Source organism: Plecotus auritus (assembly GCF_963455305.1).
Source record: "Plecotus auritus genome assembly, chromosome: 6".
Lineage (NCBI taxonomy): Eukaryota > Metazoa > Chordata > Mammalia > Chiroptera > Vespertilionidae > Plecotus > Plecotus auritus.
Window position 1 is genome coordinate 84,148,747 of NC_137773.1, and position 5,514 is coordinate 84,154,260.

Genomic DNA, 5,514 nt, shown 5'->3' on the forward strand with positions numbered 1-5,514 from the left:
GCCCCTCTGGCTTATTTCCTGTTGCTGGCCACAGGGATGGGTGGGGGGCTGCAGAGGGGCCCTGAAGCTCCCAGGGGTGTTGCCTGGTCCCCAATGGCTAGCCTGGATCCTGGCACCTTCAGACTGGAATCTGAGCTCATGGGACCCATTGCCATGACTTCCTTTGGAAGGCCTTCCGTCCTGGGCTGGATGGGGGCACCAGGGCCCTTGCTCTGAGGTCTTGAGTGCTGGAGCATCCTGCAAGGGAAGTACCTCCTGCCTTGGCTGGGTTTGTTAAGAGTGTTGTCCCAACGTGCCAGGAATCTGGGTTTGATCCCCACTGAGGGCACATAATCAACCAATGAATACATAAATAAGTGGAACAATTCCATGTTCCTCCCTCCCATCCTTCCTCGCTCCCTCTCTCTCAAATCACTAAGTAAAGAAAAGCACCCTTAATGGGGGAATAAGGACACATATGTAATACCTTAATCAATAAAGAAATTAAAAAAAAAAAAGCACCTTCTTTTTGTGGCCGGAGACCAACAAGCCACTCATAGTCGGAGATAGGAAGACAAAGCCCCTACCTTTCTGTAAACTGAAGGTGTTGGACAGGTTCTCTGCAGTCTTTTTTTTTTTTCAGTTTTTCCTTTTCTAATAATTTTAATCGTAAAGAGATAACAAAATTGACCATCTTAACCATTTTTTAGTGCACAGTTCAGTGGCATTAAGTATATTCACACTGTGGTGTTACTATTCCCATCATCTATCTCCAGAACTTTCTCATCTTCCCAATTTAGTGTTCCCATTAAACACTAATCCCCTGGCACCCACCGTCTACTTTCTGTCTGTGGATCTGACTCCTCTAGGGACCTCCTATGACTGGACTCACACAGTATTTGTCCTCCTGTGTCTGGCTTATGTCACAGAGCACAATGTCCTCAAGGTTCGTCCATGCTGTAGCAGGTGACAGAATGCCCTTTCATTTTAATGCTGAGTAGCATTCCCTTGTCTGGATGAACTGCACTGTGTCTCCATTCACCCATCCATAGACACTTGGGTTGTTTCCACCTTTGGGCCATTGTGGATAATGCTGTGAACATGCGTGCACAAAATTCTATTGGGTAAATAAGAAGGGGAATTTCTGGGTCATATGGAATCTCTATGTTTAACTTTTTTAGGAACTGCTATTCTGTTTTTCATAGTGGCTGCCCCATTTCACATCCCCACCAGCTGTGTACAAGAATTCCAACTTCTCCCCATCCTCCTCCAGTTTTATTTACTCATTCATCAGCGGGATATGTCTTGAAAGCCCCCTGTGTGCCAGGCACTGTCCTAGGCATTGTAGATGAGGGGGGGGAGGGTGTTAGAAGGGGAGAGACCCAGTTCTTGTGACAAGCAGAGCAGGGAAGTGGGATGAACAATAAAGTAGTTTCCGACAGGCTTTTCAGGGAAGGCCTTTCTGGAGAGACATGAAGGAAAGGAGCCATGCTATGGCCTGAGGGAAGGGCTTTCCAGACAGGAAACCGCCTGTGCAAAGGCCATGGGACAGGACTGTAGCTGGAGGAACAGCGAGGAGGCCTGTGTGGCTGGCACAGAGTGAGTGGAGGGAGAGAGAGGAGAGGAGGACAGGGAGGGGACGGGGCCAGGTCATGCAGGGCCTTGTGGGTCATGAAGAATATTTAGGGTTTTATTCTGAATGAGGTAGGTGCTCTGGAGGGAGGGCTCTGGGCAGAGGAAGGATGAGACCTGCCTTGGGTCCTCACAGGCGCCCTCTGGTGCCTGCTGTGGGGAGGACAGACTGGGGAAGGGAGATGCAGGACCTGACTGGAGTGCTTACAGGTGCCCTCTAGTGGCTGACAGGGAGGACAGACTTGGGAGGAGGCGGGGCCAGGGATGAGAATTTGGGACCATGTTGGAAGGGACCAAGATGTTCCAGGTGGAAGAGGATGGGGCTGGACTAAGTGAAGGCTCAGGAGGGGAGTTGGATTTGGGAGGTCGGTTTGGGAAGGGAACCTGGTTGAGGCTGCCTGTGTATCTGGACGTCACCTAGACTTCAAGCCCTCTATGCCCAGCTGGGGCTGCTCTCTTGTTCTCACACTTACCTGCTGGCTCTACCAGGCATCCACTAAGAGGAGTCCTGTCGTCACCCAGGTCCCACATGGGAAACCGAGGCAGGAGAAAGCCAGCCCTTTGCCCTGATGGTAGACCAGCACTTCCTGGGTCTTGGCACTAGCTGCGACCTGTCTAGCCAGGTGGAGTTGAGGCAAAAAGATGTGGAAACGTATGGTCCTTCTTTCAAAATTAGGATAATTTCGGCCTGGGTGGCGTGGCTCAGTGGTTGAGTGTTGACCTATGAACCAGGAGGTCACGTTTCGATTCCTGGTTGAGGCTCATGCCCAGTTTGTGGGCTCAAACCCTGGTGTGCAGGAGGCAGCTGATCGATGATTCTCATCAATGATGTTTCTGTCTCTCTCTACCTCTCCCTTCCTCTCTGAAATCAATAAAAAAAATATATTTAAAAAAATTAGGAGAATCTCAAGACTAAAAACCTTCTGAGCCAGGATCCTATGTTTGGGAAGCCGGCCCTGCTGGCCAGCGTGGACACTTAGTCTGTTCCCACCTTTTGGCTACTGGGAATAATGCTGCTGTGAACGTGGGTGTGCAAGTACCTGTCTGAGGCCCTGATGCCTGTCCTTTTGGATGCATATGCAGAGGTGGACTTTCTGGAGGGAGACTTTTCTGTCTTCTCCAAATAAATAGGTCATCAGTTCATAAAAGGAGGGAGGCCTCGCTGGCGGCTCAGTGGCGGCTCAGTGGTTGAGCGTCGACCTATGAACCAGGAGGTCACGGTTCCATTCCAGATCAGGGCACTTGCCTGGGGTTTCAGGCTCGATCCCCAGTAGGGGGTGTGCCAGAGGCAGCTGATCAATGATTCTCTCATCATTGATGTTTCTATCTCTCTCTCCCTCTCCCCTCCTCTCTCTGAAATCCATAAAAATAGTTTAAAAATAAATAAATGAAAGGAGGGAGTGGACCTTTGTCTCTGAGCCTTGGACCACTCCTGGGGTGGAGGTGGGGGCATGGCTTTGGGTGTGGCTAAGAGCAGGGTCCAGGGAGGGACACAACTGTGCCCCTCAGTGGCAAATAATCTCATCAGCTGAGGAGTGGGAGGTACTTTGAGAAAATGTAAATAGCCAATTCTTTATTAAAACATAAGGGACATTTTAAAATATATATATTTTTTATTGATTTCAGAGAGGAAGGGAAAGGGAGAAAGAGATAGAAACATCAGTGATGAGAGAGAATCATTGATCAGCTGCCTCCTGCACACCCCACACTGGGGATCGAGCCCGCAACCCGGGCATGTGCCCCGACCAGGAATTGAACTATGACCTTCTGGTTTATAAGTTGACCCTCAACCATTGAGCCACACCGGCTGGGCCAGAAGGGACATTTTTAAAAACAGGGAAGCTGGGAGGAGTGCATCTTTTCTGAATAAAGGAGAATTTTGGGGTTGGGGTAAATTAGTTCTATAAAAACTCCCCAGAGCTAGTGGCGGTGTAAGTTAGTGCATGGACTTTGGCAAAAGATAGCTAATACCTGGGAGGTACCTTATAACCCAGCAGTTCCACAATTGAGTATTTACCCACAGAAAGTCACATATGGTCACCAAAAGCATGGGCCAGTTGTTCATAGCTGCCCTGCTCACGTCAGTCCCGAAGGGAAATTTAACCACGGGCCCCTCAATAGTAGCAAGGATGACGAGCACAGCACGGTGACCGTGGGTAATAACACTGTGTTGTACATTTGAAAGTGACAAAGGGAACAGATCTTAAAACTTCTCATCACAAGAAAATAATTATAACTATGTGGTTATGGATGTTAACTAGACTTATTGTGGTGATCATTTCACAGTACATACAAACATTGAATCATTGTGTCGTACACCTGAAACTAACACATCAATTGTATCTAATTTTTTAAAATAAAGGTATTGATAAGAAAAAGAGAATGGATGAATAGATGAATATGTGAGTCACAGGTAATTTTTAAAATAAATAGAAAATACTGATAAGGCCATGAGGATTAATGAACTACAACCTGTGTGGATTTATTGCACAATCATTACAAGTGATAGCCAGAAACCAGACACACCAAAATTCACCTTGTGCAGTTTCATTCATATTGAGTTAAAAAACAGTAGAAGATGAATACCATTTTTAGGGATACTTAATTTGATTGTAAATTTATAAAGAAAAGCAAGGGAGTAAAGAGGGACATTACATAAAAGAATCAATTCACCAATAAGACATAAAGATCCTAAATGTGTACACACACAATGTAATAGAACTGAAAGGAGAAATAGGCAAATCTGCAATTATTCTTCAACACTCCCCTCAGCAGGCAATAGGATGAGTGACAGAATATTAGCAGGAATATAGAAGATTTAAGCAAAACCAACAACCAAATACACAAACAGGTGAAATGATTTTTGACAAAATTCAATGGAGAAAGGACAGTCTTTTCAATAAAGGGTGCTGGCTGCACAACAAAAGAAACCATCAACAAAACAAAAAGGGAACCCACCATATGGGGAGAATATATTCAACACTGATTAATTTGATAAGGGGTTAATCTCCAAAAATATATAAAGAACTTATACAACTCAACACCAGGAAGACAAAGAATCCAATTAAAAAATGGGCATAGACCCCGAATAGTGTCTTCTCTAAAGAGGACATACAGATGGTCAGTAGACTTAGGAGAAAGTGCTCCAGGTCACTCATCATCAGGGAGAGGCAAATTAAAGTGGGGGACATCTGTAATAGAGTCAACAAAATAAAAAAGCTACAATGAGGTATCACCTCACACCTGTCAGAATGGCTACTATCAATAAATCAACCAACAACAAGAGCTGGCGAGGATGTGGAGAAAAAGGAACCCTCATGCACTGCTGGTGGGAATGGACTGGTGCAGCCACTATGGAAAACAGTATAGAGTTTCCTCAAAATATTAAAAATGGAACTGCCTTTTGACCCAGTGATCCCACTTCTAGGAATATATCCTAAGAATCCCAAAACACTAATCAGAAAGGATATATGCACCCCTATGTTCATAGCAGCACAATTTACAATAGCTAAGATCTGGAAACAGCCCAAGTGCTCATCAGTAGATGAGTGGATAAAAAAGCTGTGGCACATCTACACAATGGAATACTACGTGGCCGTAAAAAAAGAAGGAACTCTTTCCCTTTGCAACAGCATGGATGGACCTGGAGATCATTATGCTAAGCGAAATAAGCCAGTCAGAGAAAGACAAATATCACATGATCTTACTAACATGTAGACTCTAATGAACAAAATAAACTGATGAACAAAATAGAACCAAAACCCTAGCTGGTTTTGCTCAGCGGATAGAGAGTCGGCCTGTGGACTGAAGGGTCCTGGGTTCGATTCTGGTCAAGGGCACATGCCTGGGTTGTGGGCTCGATCCCCAGTAGGGGGTGTGCAGGAGGCAACTGATCAGTGATTT